Below are 16,626 nucleotides of genomic sequence, written 5' to 3'. Positions count from 1 at the left end.
GCCCAACCATGGGGCATGCCTCGGCACCCCCTTTACCCATCGCCCATCCGCACCCAACGCCTGTGCCCACGCCTCCTGCCTCAACTTTATTGCTAACTATTGTGCACAGCGTGGCGTATACGTAATATTTGATTGCACCTGCGATGGTTGCTGTCGATTGAACGGCGCGCTGGGCTGAATCGCGATTCTCATTTACATAACAACGGCTAAAGCGAGAGTGAGTGTATTCGTGAGTGTACTGAGAGTCGATTTGGCATTAAAAAGCGTTAAATGTGGCAAAGGAGCAAAGGCAACAGAAGCAGCAACAGCAGCAACAGCAGCAGCAGCAGCAGGCACTCATCGCAGCCATCGAGAGAGCCACAACAATCGAAAATCAACTTAAAAATTCTCAGCCACACACCAACTCTGTTTTCCTCCCCTCAACCCCTCAACCACCCTACCCGCACACACTCTCTGTGCAACATGCAATTTTCCTTGTTATTCGAACGAGAGTTTTCATTTCGAACGACTACCGACGACGACGCTGGCGTATAATTTACATTTTTTGCCTCGGTTCATGAGGTGCCATAATCATAAATTGACAACTTGAAAATTTTGCAGCAAGCACCAGCAAATACGAGTGTGTGTGTGTGTGTGTGTGTGTGTGTACATACGTGCCATACATGGCCTTCGTTGCCCCCGCCGGATCCCCTCCCGCATGCCATCGCCTTCGTTTGGGGCCAGTCGGGCATTTTTCGGTTCATTGTATCTGCATTTTTAATGCACTTCAATCCCTACCATTAAAGTGGAAAATGTATTTCAGTGTACGCTTAAATTATGCCCCATCCACGTCCACCGTGGTGCCACCCTGCCACAACGATTCTTATCCACTCCACAGCCCTGCCACTCCGATTTCCACCCATTTCCTGCCACTCCGAATCGGTTTTTGTTGGTTCTACTCCGAGAAGAAAACGGGTATTACAAACACGACTACGTGTTTGGCAGGCACCGAGAAAATCGAAACAAATATTCCACACTACCAGAATCTGTCTCAAAAACTCTTTAGTTTTCAGAGCTTTCCTCGAAAAATGTCAGCATCTTTTGGCTATAGATCCTAAAGGGTATCTCCAGCCTCGATCCCTGAAGCACTGCTCTTGGCTGTCGTTGTTTTTGCTGAATTTGACAAGTTTTCAAGTTGAAAATTTGTATCCTTTGTTGCAGTTGTTGGCTGTTCTGGGGGCAACAAATTGGCGCGGCTTGTTTACATGCACCAGGAAAAAGCATGCAGAATAAGGAGTGAATGAAGGAGCAGCAAGCAGAAGGAGGTGCAGGTGCGGGTGAGGGTGGAGGACGGAGGGCGGTGGGAGAGCCGTTGGAAAAGCAGTCGAACAAATATGCAGCGTAATGAAAATTCATCGACAACAACAACAGCAAGGGGAGGAGGAGGAGGAGGAGAAGCAGCGGCAGCGGCAGCGGCAGGGAAAAACCAAGAGAAAATCAACAAAAAGTTGCAGGGGAAACTTTTTGCATTTTTTTTTTGCTTTCTTTTTTTTGTGTATGTGTGAGTGTGTTTTTTTTTTTGTTGCTGTTGCAAGTTTTCGGGGCAATTCGTTGAAATTTCATTCAAAAGTTAATTGAAAATGGGGTTGCATTGCACTTCATTTAGATGAACTTTTGGGGGCAACAATTTCCAGGACCCAAAGGGGGGGGGGGGGGGGGGGGATCCGCAGAGACAGACCAAAAGACAGAGACAGAGGCCCGTGTCAACAGACACTGCCGGGGCTAATGAAGCAAAAGGAGGCAGCTGCAACAGCAGCAACAACAGTCGTCGTCCTGTATCCTGTAGGCCACAATAAAAATGCAAATATTTAAACAAAAGCCGCAACAGACACGAGAACAGAAAACCGCAAAAACTACAAACAGAATACGTGGAAAGCCTCTGCGACTGTGGACTGCGATGGCGACTGCCGACTGCGGACTCCGGACTGCGGACTGTGTGTCTCCGGTTTGTGTGAAAATTAACACGCAATTTTCCACCCAGCACTCCAGACACTATCCACAGACCAAGCCGCCCCCCGCCCTCCCCCGCTCCTGCCCCGCATGGCCCGTCCACAGAGGAAACGGCTCCGAAAAACGTATAAAAATCACGCAAAAAAAAAAACACGAGCAAAAGGACTAAAAGGAGTAAAAAGCCCTGGCAATGGACTTTTGCTTAAAGCGGAAAATCAAACAGCCAAAAGACAACACGCAAAACGATCGATAAGGCCCCCCAACGAAGATACGAAAGCTATCTACGTTTTTGGGGCATGCCCCAGACACTTTGCGGGCCGCCAACAGATGACAATTCCAGAGGCAATGTGTGTGTGTGTGTGTGTGTGTGTGTGGCACACTTTAAAGCATTAGTTTGGACTTTTTATGGCCATGGGCATTAGGCGCTTAAGACGCTTCAAGCCAAAAGGATAACAACAACGTGGGGGGGGGGAGAGGGGTCAGACAAATGGACAGGAAGACAGGGGGAGGGGTGCGGTGTGCGGGGTGCGGGGGGGCTGACAGACGGCATATAAAAGCAAAAGAGGCTAAGTGACAACTAAACTTAATGGCACTTCAACAACAGCAATGGAAGCAGTGGACGGCACGGCACAGGACGCAGGACGAAGGCACCACACCACCACACCACAGACAGACAGCAGAAGGACCTCAACGGACATTAGCCTCATTGAATTGAATGACAAAACAAACGACGACGAAGGAGCAGAGGAAGGAACGACGAGGCGAAGGCATAGAAGGAGAAGGCCAAGGAAGGCAGAGCCAAGGCGAAGGAGAAGCGAAGCGAAGGCTCTCTGCAAGGAACAACGACCAAGAGACGATGTTGTGGATAAGGATAAGCAGTGCACAACAGCAATGGCTATAAGCGTGTACAACAACAAGCTAAGACCCAGGGCCCAGGACCAGGACCAGCACCAGGACTAGGACCACGGCCGGGAAGGACGGCGATGAACAACGACAACGATGAAAATGTTGTATCAGGAGAGCATTAAGATAAAGCCAGCAACAGCATCAGATGGCAGGACACCAACAGCACCAACAGCAGGAGGAAGGACCTGGACCAGGAGCAGCAGCAGCGGGAGACCATCGCAGATATAAATTACAGGCAATGTGTTCAAAGATGCCCAACATTCAGATACACTTCTTGTTCCATTTAATCGCAAACGAAAAGTGTAAAATTGATGGTCCTCCGACGGCGAGCATCCCTGAAATCGTATCTAAATATTTGATCTTTAGTTTCAGGAAACTAATTTCGGTGTTCTTCGAACAGGGAGGACAGGGAGTCGACAGAGGTTTCCCAAAAGAGTAAAGGCCTTGGCCGCCTCCTGGAGGTCTACAAAATGTGTGAAAATAGTGGAAAGTGGGGGAAAAAAGCACCACACTCTCATGGAATTTTTGTTGGCCATTCCCTGCCACCCGCTGCCACTTTTGTTGGCTTTTGTTCGCTGGACAATTTCCGCTTCCGGCGCGTAAGCGCTGCTAGAGCGCTGCTAGAACGCTGGAAAGCCCCCAGATAACTCGAAGGAATGCCGCATATTGGTTTATGCATGAGGCTGGGAAGACCCTGCTCGTCAGGAGTCAGGTCTCAGGACTCAGGACTCAGTAGAGCAGTGAACACTTCATTTGTCAGGAGGCTAAGCTCCGCCGCGGCAAGGCAGAGGGAAGGATAGGACCGGACTCCTTGCTCCTGCTTGCATTTAAATGAGACGCGAAGCGATTTGACAGTTGCTTCGAACTAAACTAAACTACGAGTAAAACGGCAAACTAAAGCAAAGAAAAGAAAGGAAAAGAAAGGAAAAGACAGGAAAGGAAAGCACCAAAAACTATTGCTCAAAATGCACTTACCGAAACTGCATTAATTATTCAACAGCCATGGCTAAGGACGCTTGGCCATGTCCACGTCCTGTCGTTGCCTATCCTATCTTGCTCGGCTCGGCTCGGCTCTATCCTCTGCTCGGTTTTGGCCACTGGTCAGCGGTTGAGGCGGCCGAAAGTCGACAAGTTGAGCAGCGGTTGCCAGCACTCGGTGCAATGCAATGCAATGCGATGCGATGCGATGCCTGCGCGCCTGCAACCAGAGAACAGACGGTCGGAAAATGCATAAATATTAAATGTAAAATAGCAAATGAGTTGAAGGGAGAGCAGGCAGAGAGGAGTCTAGCGGTGTGGCAATGTAGGAGAATCCTGTGTGAGAAATCCACCAACTGACAGCGGCAGGGATTTCCCCACTAAAACCCTCTTAGAATTCCGCTTTCTGGTAGCCTTCACTCGGGGAAGGAATTATGATATCCTCGGTAGCTAGAAAGTATATACTACTCTGGATGTGTAGAGTGGAATCTTTTTGTTTCTTTACTTTTCAGGGCTTCCCCTCCTCGTCCTCTTCAAGTTCGTATTTCATTTTCCTGCCAAAACGAACGATCTTCCTGTAAGCAGAGATCTTTTGAAGAGAGAGAGGAGAAAGGCGCTTGGACGGAGAGGAGATTCAGCGGCTTCAGTGAAAGAAAACGGTTAATGGGGGAGAGCAGTGGGGCATACGAAGAAAGAGATTCAGTTGGGTAGAGAGTGGGCGAATGGGAGGAGGGCGTCCTTGCAGCGTGTGGCAGCAGCAGGACGCAGCAGCGATTGTCCCCTTTGTGACCTGGTTTTTTGGTCATAACAATATTGCCAGCCACCGAAGCGTGGAGCAGCAGCGGCGCACACAATTACCGTGGCAACGTTTTTGCCTGCCTGCCCCAAGCCCTGTCTGCCCCTTGCCACGTGGGCGTGGCACTCTGTGCACGAGTGTATGACGTCATTGCTGCACTCGCTCGCACAATTACCATTACAACAAAAACAGCAGAGGCCGCAGCAGCGGACGGCGACGTGACCTGGCGACGCGGTCATTGCATACTTTCAGGCGCTGCCTGCCAGAGTCTGTAGGTGTGTAGGTGTGTGTGTGTGTGGGTGGTGTGGGTGTGCTGCCAAGGTTAATCAGCTGCTGCTCTGCTGCTCTGCTTGTCTGCCCATTTTAATTGGCCTTCCTGCTGCCAGTCAGGCGATGGGCGCCCGCCTTTAAGTGAGTTATAAAATGCGAAACTATTCCGGGAGCCCACCTCCCCAGGGACCTCGCAGATCCTGTGGTACAGCCCCACAACTAATGCACGGCCCCCGTTCCCCGTCCCCCCTCCCCCGTTCTGCCGCGCTTTGATGAGCTTTAAATTTGAGAGCCAGCTGAGCAAAAGAGCTCGTAAAGAGCTGGCAAATGGAATAGAAGATGAGATGGGCTGGCCAAAAGGGGAGTGGGAGGAGAGCAGGGTCGAAAGGGTGGCAGGAGTGGGAGCACGAATGTCCGAGAAGCATATAAATTGTTGCGGATGGGCAGTAGTGAAGTGATAAAGCATGAAATCTTCCCAATGCGAAGGATTCACGAGTCCTGTCACCGTTTCCTGCAAATTGATGGAGCCCAGAGAGAGAATCCATGCATCTCTATCTCCATCTCCAGCTCCATTTCCATCTCTACATCTATCTGTGCCCTATCGCCAGGGGATTCTCTCCCGGTGGGGATCCCCTTCTCCACCCCCCCTCCCCGGTTAGATGAATGCACATTTAATTTACAATTTTCCATCCCGAAACTCCCCATGGCTATGCCCGTATTCCGTTCGCATCCTTATTGCTATATCCCTGCAATCCATTCCCCGTCCTTATATCCGTTTTTACTGGCAATCCCTACTGCAATCCATTTCCCATTTCCCATGCCCCGTGCCCCATGATTACACTCTATCGCCTGCTTAAGCGCCTTTTTATTTAACTAAAGAGAGAAAAAACTGCAGCAGCAGCAGCGGCAGAAGCAGCGCATCAGAAATTAGAGAAAGCGAATGCCCGAGGCAAGAATAAACAATGTGGAACGTGTTGAAAGCAAGGGCGGGATGGGCTGGGGGGGCAGATGCTATCCATAGTTGGGGCTGCAGGGGGAGTCAAAGTTCAAAGGGGTGGCGCCGCACAGCGAGGGGCAGAGGTCACAGCGTGATAACGCTTTTGTAAATACTTTTGCTGCACTTTTCTGCTGCTGCCGCCGCCGCCGCTGCCGCTGCCGCCTCTGCTGTTGTTTTTTCTTCTAGTTTTATTTTTTTGTCGCTTCCTTTCGGCTTTTGCCATTGCAAATTTTTATCTCCATTTGCGCTTTTCACCATTTCCCATTTCCATTCCTTCCTCGAGGAAAATCAAAGCAAGAGGCAGTACTGCCACTGGTGCTGCTGCTGCGCTTTTGTTTTGTTTCCCCCCCACCCCATCACCCTTCACAGTCTAAAAAGGGTGAAGGGGGGGTAATATTAAGCGTGGGATGTCACACGGCGTTATCGCCCGGGCAGGACTCCTCGGGAAATGGAAGGACACTCCGAAAGAAAGACCAACGGCAGGCTAGAAGCCTGGAGATCCTGGTGTTTGGAAAGCTCTTTGCAAAATTAAATATTAAAGCCCGTGTGCACTTATGCAACTTTAATGCAATTTTCGGGGCAAAAACTAAACGACAAGCCGCCCTTCGTGTTGGCAAGCACATCCCTGGCACACACTACGTATACTTAATTTTCGGCCATTGCCATTTGCCTGCTCTGCTCGGCTCTGCTCCTTGTGCGGGATATAAAAAAGGATTAATACACTTAAAAAGGCTGAGAACGAGAGCGAGCGACGGCCACGCTAAGCGACCATTTACCTGAAAGCCAAATGAAGCCGCAATAACAGCCGCGACAGCAGCAGCAGCAACAGCAACAAGGAGCCACTAAAACTACAAGAAAGGACATGAAAGTGGGACGTCTGCCTTGCGTTGCTACCCTGGAAAGCCTTCTGGGATCCACTGAATCGGATGCAAAACTCCCGAACCGAGGAAGCGCCTTCTCTTAGCAGGGCATAGCCCTGTATTCACTTAAAGATCAAAGGTTTCTCCCTTGGAATGAGGTAACCCTCTTCAAAACAGGGTATAGGCGGCATAACAGCCGCAATGAGTGGAATGAGTGGCACGAATGAGGCGGAGGGATGCGGTGGCCAATAAAGCGGAAGCCGCCTTAATTTACCATTGAGGCAGGCAGGCAGGCAGGCAGGCAAGCCATGTCCTGCAGGAGCTGGAGGCGGAATGGAGGCAGGGCAGGCAAGTTTATGTCGCGCGAAGGGGCATGAAAAATTCAACAGTAGACCTACTGGAAATGCCAAAATGTCACACAAGCAACAACCATCGTTGTGGCACGACGATGGTTGTTTGGGGCACGTTGCTGCTGTTGCACTGCAACTTAAATCACATCCTTCCCGCTACAGGCAGAAACATGTGATTTTCGGTCAGACACTGCACCAATGCACACACACGACGCCCCGACCCCGCCCCGTCCCAGGAGGAGGATGTATGTTGCATGCAGGGTATATTAAACAGAAAGGTACAAGCTACAAGGTACATGCAAGGGGAGTATCCGCTGCATTCACCAATGGGAATGTATCTTGCGTTCCGCTTAGCGTTTACTCGTATCTGCATGCCACGTGGCTGTGCGGCAGCCAGCCAGCCAGCCATCCACTTGCACTTTGCTACTTTCTTCTGGCAGTTTACGTGCCCCACACACACAGACACACAACCGGGGGGGGGCGGGGAGGGGGGTACTGTGTGTCATCGCCTGAAACAAAGTCACTCTGGCGGTTTCTTCTTCCGTTCTTGCCACATTTTACTGCATGACAATTTATTGAGTTCCTCTTTTTTGCGCTTCCCTCGTTTTTGGTGGCGGCTCCTCTTCTGCCTCATTTGGTGGCTGCCCCTCCCCCCCCCCCCCCCCCCCTCCCCGTTCCGTTTTCGGGCTTGGGTATTTGCTCCCTTTGTCTGTTTGCTGGTTGTAAATTTTTATTGTTCCTCTTCATGTTTTTCCACCAGATAGTATTTTATTTACCAAAGAGAAAGAGAAAGAGAGAACCTTGTGGTTCCTGTGTTGCAACGACGGGCGTCTTTGCCACAAAGTATGCATCGGAGTGCATCCATCGAATCGTTGCCTGGATCCCCTTCCAAATTAGATACTTTTCCGCTTCCATTCTCCTCTCCGCTCATGAGATGTGCAGCTCTTTTGTGGGCCATCCCCCAGCGAGTGTTCCTTGGGCTGAGGTATTCCCAAAGGACTCCCGGGGGGGGCCACGGCATCGGGGGGTCGTGGGGTATGTACATTGTCTGTCAGACCCAGTTGTTCACAATTCAAGTCTATGAAGTCGTATATGGACCTGGAAACCCCTTTTTTTCGTGGAAATCGTATCCGTCTATCCCCTAGAAAATTATCGAATGAAGGAAAAAACATTAAAATTCCGAAAACTGAAGCCAAATGATACGATACCTATAATTAAAGACTGAATGCTGAAAAATAATAGCCAGTATAAAGGAAAACTCTCCTAGAAATGGGTAAAATCATTGCCATGCGGAAGACTGAAGACGGACTGCCTTGGCAGTACGAAAATATGTTGATGTTTCCTCCCAAGAGCTCCCAGGACTATCTCGTTCCACTTTCGCTCCCAATTTAAAGACGATTTCCCCGTGAAGAGTCTCCGATTAAGGGGCATACCCCACAGACGTGGTGCTGCTCTTTGTTTTTTGCGTATATTCAGGGTTCTTTCTTCTCCTTTTGGTATCTCTTTGGTATCCTTCCTTTTAGCGTACTTTTTGGTATCTCTTTGGTTACTTTTTTCTTCTTTTTTTTTGGTATATTTTTGGTTCCCTTTTTATCTTATTTTTTTGTTTGGGTTCCCTTTTTTTTCTATGCAAAAATTTTGGTAAATAGCGCGCGTTGGTTTTTCTCCCAGTCTCCCAGTCTCCGGGCTCCTCCCTTTCTCCTTTTCTCCGGCTCCTCCTTTGGCTTTAGTTTTATTTGCCTCGCGTTTTATTTGCCTTCGCTTTTACTGCTTGCCCCTTCATGTGTGTGCTCCACTCCACTCCAAGCCACTACCCCCTTCCCCGAACCGCCCTTTGCCGCTATCTTTGCGGCTGTGTGGCATACATTTCCCACATTGTTTTCCCAACGATTTTTATTTACATTTTCCATGTGTCTGTGTGTCTGTGTCTGTGCGTGTGTTTTCCCATTTTCCCATTGCATTTCGTGAGCAAATAAAAGCCGAGTATCCTCCTCCTATTTTTGTGGGGGGAGGGGCTGCTGGGAGGCGCCTCCAACCAATCTGTTTAGCATGAAATTCTGAAATTACTTTCGCGGATGGATTTTAAGGATCCATAATGCAGCAGCACAGGAGACCCCCCCCCCCCCACTCCCCCCTCCAACGCCACCGAGACCGCACTTGACGTATTTATGAGCTGTCCGCATGGGGCATGAACCACTCTCTAAACTCCATTTATAACTTTTTTGCATCAGCATGCCCCATGACCCCAGCCCCTGCCCCTGCCCCATGCCCCATGCCCCAAGCCCCACCACTGAAAAAAGCCAATCAAAAGCCACAAAATTCTGCATGCTCCGACACCTGATGGTGGCTCTGCCACACCCGCCTCCATGCCGCTCTGTGCGGGGGGGGCGGAGACTGGGGGAAATGTGTGGCAGGTAAGCGCAAAAAAAAAAACAACTACTGTGTGGGTGTGGGATATGTGGGTGTATAAAAAATGCAGGCGGCCACACGGCTTGCCCCCGAGGGGAGGCGGCACACACACACACCACCACACAGTGGACACTCGTACACACACTCACACACACAAAAGAAAGAACACTTTAAATACAGAGCAACATATGGCGGTCGGTCGCCTGTCGCCTGTCCTCTGTCCTCTGACTTTATATCCGGTGGATGGGGTCAGGTGGCATGCGGCATGCGGCGGCAGGTAGTGCCATTGTGTGTGCAATTTGCAAGGCGAAAAGGTCCCTGGCGAAAAGGTCCTGTCCTGTCCTGCTGCTGCGGTCATTCGGCGGTAAGCCGCCTTGTCATCCACATCTTCGATTTCCAGGCATTATCCTCTGTGCCACACACCCCAGCCCCTCCCTCCCTCTCTGTTGCAACTATTAAAAACAATCAAAAAAAACTTGCATAAAAACAAAGTTGCAACAACAGGGATTGTGGATTGTGGATTGTGGCTGCTGGTTCATATTTATGATGAAATGTGTGGTCCATGGCTTTCGCAGGGTCTCACGGATAAATGTTGCAGGTAGGCACCGCACTGGGGCGGGGCAGAAGGCGTGTGGCATGCGGCATGCGGCAGGCGGCTGATACCCCATATTAAGTGTTTCTGTTGGCACGTTCAAAACTAATTTGAAATTAATGGAATTCCCTGAATAATTGAATTTCGAATCGCCTGGCATATGTGGCAATTAGTCGCTGCCATCAAAATTGCTGCATGCCACACACACACACACACACACACACACACACCCACACACGTAGAAAGAGAGGGGAAGCGGCGTTGTACACCTCATTATGTGTCATGTCATCTCATTATGTCGACGGCCCAGACGACACCGACACTCCAGGTCCTTCCTATGGTATGTACACCCACACATGCATACATGCATGCGTGTATATGCCACATATGTACGCATATGTGCCACATTATGTAAAGCCATAATCTGTCTGCGTGCGTGTGTGTGTGTGTGTGTGTGTGTGTGGCATGCAGATTTGGTGCCCCGTTATTTAGTGCATGACAGTTAAATGAGTTGTGGGGCTGCCTTGTATCTGCCTCAAACTAGGGGATTTTAGGGGCAGGCACATTTAATCAAATTTGTGGCACTTGTGTGGCAAAGGCAGCATTTAAAGCGACGTCTAAGAGGAGCCTAAACTGCAGCAGGAATGCATATATCTCCACGATGGTGGCAGGGAATTCATTTTAGCAGAGAAAAAGGGGGAGAGGCAGGCAGGGAATGATTTGAGTCTCCCGAGGAGAAGAAAGATATAGGGAATATAGATATAGATATAGAATATAGATATATAGAGAGATATAGACATTGGAGAACAGTCTCTTCACCTGCAGAGAGTTGATAGAAGGAGTACCTTAGAGGAAAGAAGTGAGTGTGAGACAGAAAGGTGGGTAAATGTTTGGGAATCTTCTTCTACAAGAAGGTTGCAACTGGCAGTAGGATAGATGATTGTAGGGAACCTTTAGGAGCTCCAGAGAAGTCGATGTTAGAGAATATCCTACTGCGGAAGGCAGGGATATAAGGCAGAGTCTCCTACTGCAGCGCAAATGTGAAAGATTCCTCCATTTCAGCAAAGAAAAGATGGAGAAGAATGACCAAATGGCAGGGAATCTTCGACTGCATCAGGGCTAAAAGTGAGACAATGAAGGTGGACGGTTTGAAGAGTCCCATTCTGAAAGAAAAACCTCAAAAATACAGCTCCTTCAGCAAATTATCCGTACAGTTGTTCCATTTAAAGTCTCAAATTTGATAAGACAACGGGACTGCCGGGCAAAAAAAAAGAAGAGGGATAATCCAATGTGCAATAAATCATCATTATATATGGCTCTGGTTGTGGCTCCGGCTCTGGCTCTGGCCCGACCCAAGGGCGTGCTCTTCATATGGGGAAACCGATGATGAAGCCCCAAAGACGATTGCACCTGCACATCTAAGTTATTCATTATTCATTATTCATATTCATATACGTACACACTCGTACTCGTACACAATAAATACGAGTACATACGATTACTTTCGTTATGCACTACGCGACTTGCGTCATTATTCGCATTGTGCGGCAAGGACACGGACACGGACACATGTGGGGCAGGGGGAGGGGATACCCTTGGATGGCAGTTTACTCGTATCTTATGAATTATGAGTATGCTAGTGCATTGTGTCCCTGTAGACATCAAATTCTGATTGCAATTAAAGATAGAAACCAAAACAAAAATAGGTCCTTTCCTCATTTTAAAGCCAGATTTCACTCTTCAGTGAAGAGTATGCAAGCCTTGGCTTCTCCGCCGCCCTGTACGTACGTAATTTCTATTCAAGTTTCTGGCTTTTTCCAACTGTCACGAACGTGTGGCCATGAGGCGATAGTCAGAAGCGAGAGATAAGACATTTGCAGCCTTTTGGGGATTGGGCGAGTGGCAGTGTGGCAGCATGGATGGAATGGGATGGGATGTGGCGCTGGAATGGCGGAAAGGAGATCTGATCCCCGGGAATGGGCACAGAGAGACCCCGGGACACACCTTTAATCGACTTCATTCGCTCATTAGGTAGATGGCATGGAATGGCAGTGCGTGCGTGCCCAAGCACGAACCCTGGAACTCGAACTGGGAGTCGCCCTGCGGGAGGCGCCACCTAATGCCATTTGCAGCGCGTAATTGTTTCCCCGTTGGTGGTGCACCTGGGCCCAGGACCTGGGCAACGACTGGTGCCCGCACTGGAGATCCAGAGATCCCACATTAGACGTTAAATGCATTTATGAATGGGTCGCTGACTACTGCCACTGGTGCTACCTGGTGGCATCTACAGCTCTACAGCTCTACAGTCGGTGTCGTCAATTGCAATTACTTGCGGGGTCCTCCCCGGCAGACGGGCGGAGACTTTTAGTCCGCCCATTCATTTGCCTCCGCCATGGATGGGGTGGGGCATGGGAATGGGAATGGGAACCAGGCCAGGAGGACAGGACATTAACGCTGCAAATTGTGCGCCCTTTGTTGCGGTTTGCAACAGCAGCTGCAGCAGCAGCAACAGAAACAGAAACAGTGGTAACAGCAGAGGCCCAATTCTGGCACAGTTTACCCCCCCCTCCCTCCACTGATGCTGACTCGCATTACGCATACGCCGCGTGTGTTTGCTCTGAGCCCATCCTCCGTTGGAGCCGTGGACCAGCGAGCGGGGGCTATTAATTTAGTGGCCCAGTTGTGTTGGCCATCCCAGTAATTGCATTTTATTTGGGCTGGCAGTCAGTCGCTTCAGTGGCTGTGCTTTGGTTTAATTGGTTTTCGCGTGTGTGTTTCTCTCTCTGTTTTCGTTGCGTTCGTGGCGCTGAAAATCTATTTGGCCGTTAATTAAAATGCAACAGTGCGTATGCGCAATGTTGCAAAAAGTCAAATGGCCAAACGATGGACGTTGGACACTGGACGCTGCTGCACCTGATCACTCGCTCTGTCTCTCTCTCTCTCTCTCTCAGTCCCTCTCGCTGTCTATCAATCTCTTTCCACCCCTTTCTATTGTGTCACTCGAAGAGATAAAATAACTGCAAAACGTTGACAGGTCCCGCCCCCGCCCCTCCACACTGCTGCCCCTCTGCATTCGAGGGACTATTTTTATTGACAGCAGAGTGGCCCCAACTTTTGTTGGAAAAAAAGACCAGAAGAAAGAGAGGCCAAATTCTAGTGGTCGCAGCATTTGATACCCGTCAAGGTGGGATTCTTGTAGGGGGCCTCCTTTCCGTAGAGCTCCTCCAAATGGCATAATCTATGAAGCAGAAGAAGAAGCAGTGGCCCCTAAAGATCCTTCCTTTCAAAGGCATCAAATCGTCGGATACATTCCTCCGCAGCCCAAAGAGGGGTATCAAAAGGGTATCAGCGGGCAAGCAAGGGGGGTTTTCGGTTTGGTTTTCGCCTGTCAACACTTGAGAGGAGAGAGAAGGAAGGGCGAGTCCCCCGTCCCCCGTCCCCCATTCATAATTTGCATTGTTTGCGGTGAAGCATTCCGATAAGAGGGCGACAGCGAGAGAGGACCCATGTCCAAGTGTTGTATACCCTGTTGAAGGACTCCCAGAGGTAGAGGGAAAGGGGCTGCAGTAAATGGAAATTGGAGTCAACCTCCTGGCATTCGGGATCACAAGAGCTTCACTCATTTATCACTCCGCTTATATCGTATGGCGGGGGGGGCGCTACAAAAATGTTGTGGCCATCCCACTCGCTGGGTGGACGGACATTCAGGCTGGGGGAGGATGGCCAGTGATTGATGGTTCGGCAGCCATGTCAATCGTTTGGGCCACTCGACTGGTGGTGCCGCTGATGCAGTTTAAACAGATTAGAGGCACTTTTCCAAAGGAAAACAACAGCAAAATAAAAGAGTGGCAACAACGAGCTGGCCGCGTTTATTGCCGCCATGTTGCAACGAGAGCCATGTTGTTCAATTTGGAGGTGACACCACCTGAAGGACATGATGGACACGAAGGACATGAAGGACGAAGCGTAACTGTTCATCCGGCAAATGTTTTACACGATGTTCACTTTTTATTTGCCTTACAAATGAAAAATCATGCAACACCGACACACACACACACACACTTGTGTACTTTAATTAAAAACTCCCTGTCTCTCCCTCCCTCCCCCTCCCCGTCTCCCTCGCTCTCTCGTTATGTTGTTGGATGCAGTGCATCCTGCATCCTGTGCATCATCCACGTGCAACACAATACTTTTTAAACTAACGAGCGTGAAAAATCATGCGCCAGCACATTGCCACGAGAGAGGAGTTGCATACTGGGTGCTGGGGTGCTGGGGTGCTGGGGTGTGGTGGGGGCATGGAATGCAGCGAGGGGGTGTGGGGATGGGGGATCAGACAGTTCAATTAAAAGTTTTTGCAAATTACCAAAGTTATTCCACCGATGAATAATAAATTCGTGGAGCGAGCGAGAGCGAGCGAGAGAGAGAATTGTTAATGGAAGTCCAGGAAAAGGAATTAAAAGTAAATAAATTCAAAATAAACACAACGAAGAAGATTTCAACTCGATTTGAATCGAAATTGATTCAAAGGACGACGAATACTCGTAATTTGCCAGAGGAATAATCATCATTGTTGGACGCTCTTCCGTCTGGAATCGGAAGCCACTCAAAGAGTCCATTATCCTCGTGATTAGCTTCTTCGAATCGTATTGATCGAGGAGGTGCCGTCCATGGGAGTTCAAGGAATACTTTTGTCCAGGGAAAAAATTGTTGGGGACTGTCACCGATCATTCATTCTCTTATACGAATCGAAAGCCATTCAAAAGGTATTACAGGAAAGAATACAACGAATCGATGCAAGGAGTAGAAGGCAGGGACTCAAGGAATCGAGGAATGTCTTCTTTGAACCGAAAAGATTTGGAGAGCATCCTCGTGGTTGTCTTCTTGGAGGCAAATCGATTGAATGATTACTCGTAGGGGGACTGCATTTCCATGAGGAATCACCATTGTATTTGACTTTAAATCCATTCATTTCCAAGGAGAATCATTATAATTTCCAGACCTCCTTCGAATCGAAGCAAATCTGGAAAGCTATGACAGGGAATCAGCGTTCGGGGACTTCTTTCGAAGACCAATACACTTCCAGGAGCATCATCCGTCGTCTTTGGATCCACTGGATCGTCTTTCCCCTCCATTAAATGCAGCAGCAAAATGCAATAAAAGTGCAAAACTTTTCCCAGCTCTGTTTCTCAGTCTGTCTGTCTCTCTATCTCGCTCCGTTTGATTCCCATATCGTTAGCCGTATCCTTGGCTCCCAAAAGACTGCAATTGAAGTCGCATTATAGCCGGCTAATTTTTTGTGTGGCAGGCAGGCAGGCAGGTCTGTCTGTCTCCATGTGGCAGGAGGCGAGGCACCATAATTCATGGCAGCTGGCTGCATATCAGACGAAACTTTTTTCGCCCAATTCATTGGCGATATCAAAATAAACCCCAGCCGCAGACAAACTTTTCACATATGACGACAAGAAGTTTTCCTTTCTGCCGTTTTACCAGCTCAAAGTTGTGCTCTCTATTTTTTCCTTTATTTTTTTTCTCTCTCGGTTTGGTTTTCCTTTTTGGCTACTTAACTGCAGGCGGGGCGGGGTGGGGCCGGGCGGGGAGGAGGCAGCTGCAGAAAGCAACAACATCGGTGACGAGTGAAAAGCCCTTGGAACGAGCAGAAGGATAGCTAAAAAAGAACACCCCACGGAGCCAAGGAGGATGCAGCAGGATGCTGTTGGAGAAATTTCTAATGAAGTTTGCAACTCGGATGCGAATTCGAGTGCGAAAGGGAGAGAGAGACAGAGAGAGAGAGCAGCACACACAAAAGTAAATTGATTGCAATTGGAATCAGTAGCAGAAGCTCGTAACGTCAATCAAATTGAATTCACGCAGAGCGGAGCTCCACTCCATTCCACTCCACTCCACTCCACGACTCCCGACTACGAGTGCTGCTGCCGCATCCACAAGACATCAAAGATACAGTGTGTGGTGTGGCGTGCTGTGGTGTGCTGTGGCAAGAGGGAACATGCATCATCAGTGTGTGAAACTTTGTTAATGAAATAGGTGTGAGGCACTGCCTGGCACTGCCACTGCCACTGCCACTGCCAATGCAATAAAAGTTAAGTGAAGTTGAATGCTGATGTCGAAGAAGGAGCTGCTCCTAAGACGGCGAGTGGGATATTGGGATATAACTGCATTCTGCTGATTAAAAACATCTATAAAAATCGCCTGCAAAGGCGAAATTGCAGCTGAATGGAACGAAACGAATGCTCATTGAATGCCAAATGAGTGTTTGTGCAGCCCCAAATGAAGTGCGATGCAGGGGGGGGGCAGGCACGTGGCCCGTGGCACATGTGAGCTTGCAGCTTCATTATCAATCATTTGGCTTAAGTTTTCAGCTGAAATTTCAATCCACAAATTGCACTGGTAGCGCTCTCTTTTTTTGTTTTTGGCCTTCCATCTCGCCGGCTTGCCCCTGCAACGCTTTGATAATGTCATTG

The sequence above is a fragment of the Drosophila pseudoobscura genome, chromosome X (genome assembly GCF_009870125.1).
Source record: "Drosophila pseudoobscura strain MV-25-SWS-2005 chromosome X, UCI_Dpse_MV25, whole genome shotgun sequence".
In the NCBI taxonomy this organism is placed as follows: Eukaryota; Metazoa; Arthropoda; class Insecta; order Diptera; family Drosophilidae; genus Drosophila; species Drosophila pseudoobscura.
The sequence above is the reverse complement of the archived record's forward strand: the minus strand, read 5'-3'. Positions refer to the sequence as shown.